Source organism: Coenobita brevimanus, chromosome 50 (assembly GCF_032717465.1).
Source record: "Coenobita brevimanus isolate Jiangsu-jjx chromosome 50, ASM3271746v2, whole genome shotgun sequence".
Classification (NCBI taxonomy): domain Eukaryota; kingdom Metazoa; phylum Arthropoda; class Malacostraca; order Decapoda; family Coenobitidae; genus Coenobita; species Coenobita brevimanus.
Window position 1 is genome coordinate 6,035,941 of NC_137003.1, and position 3,276 is coordinate 6,039,216.

Below are 3,276 nucleotides of genomic sequence, written 5' to 3' on the forward strand. Positions count from 1 at the left end.
GTACTGGACAAATGTATTCAGCTCAGGAGAGGCTTTTATAAGTGGAACACTTATAAACAGGCGCCATTAACACCTTAAACACGAGGTCTTTCTTTCCTTAACTGTGTTCGTCTGATGGTGGCAGGTATAAAATAAAAAATACGCTACCGGACTGAAAACTAATAAAATAATAAAGACTGATATCATTGGATTCGGTTCTATCTTATGTTCTACAAGTCTAATGATCCAAAAAAGAAGAAAAAAAAAAAAGAAGAAAAGAGACAGACAAGCCAGCACACAGGGTACACAGTGAATCAATCATGCGTCTCACACTAATCCTATTCACTTCCTTCTTCGGCTCACATTACTGATTACTCTCTCAGATTAACCTCAGACTATTGGAGACATAAATGTACCTGTATTTACTTGCATCTCTGTCCATAAAAATCTGCACAGCCAGCATATTAAAATGGAAGGTGTTGAATCAGAGTCATAATCTTTACACATGTCAAGGATGGCACTGCAAACAGACGACAGACATACACAAAACATCACCAGTACATGACACAGACTGAAGAAGACCGACACGACACTAACAAACACACTGGACAAACAGATGATGCACGAAAGACTAACACACACACACACACACACACACACACACACACACACACACACACACACACACACACACCGCTCGCTGGCTCAGTGCTAACGTTCTCGTTTGCCATCTGGTAGACGGGAGTTCGCGTCTCGCTCAGGTTTCGAAAAGTTTCACTGACGAAATGAGTGGTTACTGTCCCCCTCGAGCACGGGGATGGGTATGTGCGTGTGTGAAGGTCACAGCCTTGCCCTTAGATCGGACTATATGAGCTCTCAGCTCCCTTCCGGGAGGGTAAAAGCTGACGATCACGACCATCAAGTGATCCTGACCGACCCGGTGAATTACACACACACACACACACACACACACACACACACACACACACACACACACACACTGGTGCGGTAGTACAGGTATATGTACAGTACTTACTATATTACATCAGCAACGCAGCCAACAAGACCACAACTTATCGTACCTGAAAAGAGAAAGTTTGTTAATAAATAAATGAGTTTAGTAAGATGTATATTATTAATACTCTCAGCACAAGGACATTATTTTAATTGATTTCTCAGTTTGTACTTTGGAGACTGGCGTAATAACCAAGGTGGCATTGAAGGCTACAGTATATTTACCTGCTATATCTAACCCTGGCATTTATAATGTCTAGCCTCACCTGATACTACGGTAATAGTGAAGGTGGCATTGAAGGCTACAGTATATTTACCTGCTATATCTAACCCTGGCATTTATAATGCCAACAAGACCACAACTTATCGTACCTGAAAAGAGAAAGTTTGTTAATAAATAAATGAGTTTAGTAAGATGTATATTATTAATACTCTCAGCACAAGGACATTATTTTAATTGATTTCTCAGTTTGTACTTTGGAGACTGGCGTAATAACCAAGGTGGCATTGAAGGCTACAGTATATTTACCTGCTATATCTAACCCTGGCATTTATAATGTCTAGCCTCACCTGATACTACGGTAATAGTGAAGGTGGCATTGAAGGCTACAGTATATTTACCTGCTATATCTAACCCTGGCATTTATAATGTCTAGCCTCACCTGATACTACGGTAATAGTGAAGGTGGCATTGAAGGCTACAGTATATTTACCTGCTATATCTAACCCTGGCATTTATAATGTCTAGCCTCACCTGATACTACGGTAATAGTGAAGGTGGCATTGAAGGCTACAGTATATTTACCTGCTATATCTAACCCTGGCATTTATAATGTCTAGCCTCACCTGATACTACGGTAATAGTGAAGGTGGCATTGAAGGCTACAGTATATTTACCTGCTATATCTAACCCTGGCATTTATAATGTCTAGCCTCACCTGATACTACGGTAATAGTGAAGGTGGCATTGAAGGCTACAGTATATTTACCTGCTATATCTAACCCTGGCATTTATAATGTCTAGCCTCACCTGATACTACGGTAATAGTGAAGGTGGCATTGAAGGCTACAGTATATTTACCTGCTATATCTAACCCTGGCATTTATAATGTCTAGCCTCACCTGATACTACGGTAATAGTGAAGGTGGCATTGAAGGCTACAGTATATTTACCTGCTATATCTAACCCTGGCATTTATAATGTCTAGCCTCACCTGATACTTTACACACAACAACAATATACTTATAACAAATGTCAAGGTATTTACATGGTAGGAGTGTAATGGCTTGGTTGACATGCTAATTTGCCTCACTGGTGTTTATATTGTAATTATTTGTTATATGAACGACCATTATTCTCTCTCTCTCTCTCTCTCTCTCGTAGTTCAAGTGCATGTACGGAGATAAGTGTTGTATGTAAGATCACGGCTGGGGTAGTGATGTGTGTGTGTGTGTGTGTGTGTGTGTGTGTGTGTGTGTGTGTGTGTGTGTGTGTGTGTGTGTGTGTGTGTGTGTGTGTGTGTGTGTGTGTGTGTGTGTGTGTGTGTGTGTGTGTGTGTGTGTAACAGGATATCATCTTTATCTCCAGATATGCACACATCTAAACACGCCATGTAAAAAAAAAGTTATTGATGAGATAATATGTACACACGGCGCAAGGGCACACACACACACACACACACACACACACACACACACAAGGCACCACTATTTCACAAGACATGCTTCTTTCTCTCTCTCCTTTCTTTTATCAGCCATGTTTTTCTCTAATTCTTTTTGTTCTCTCTCATTCCTCCTTTCTGTCCTCTTTTCCCCTCCTCTAATTCCTTTTCTTCTTCTTCTTCATAAACACAGAAGCCCAAAAATCTTTCTTCCTTTCTCATCCTTCTTTCTCTTCCACACCTCGAATTTCGTCGTATCTCTGATTTTTCGTTTATTCCCTTATTTCGCCGTTATAATCCTTATCGTTCTGCTATCTTTCCTCCATCCATCCTCTTCTCTGTCCAACCTCACTTTCCCTCCCACCTTCATTCTCCTGCCTTCCAGTCTTCTCTCTTTGTCTTCGTTTTAATCGTTCTCTTCCTCTAATTTTCTCCCCTTTTTCCTGTATCTCTTTCTCCTGCTCTCACCCTCCCCTTATATTGATCTCTCCTCTTTCTTTGCACTTCCTCCTTTTCCTTCCTTACTTCCCCCTTTCCTTCCCTCCCTCCTTCCTTCCTTCCCCTCACAAAACAAACCAATTCTCTGCCGTCAGTCCAAACTTGGAAAATATATTGAATCAGA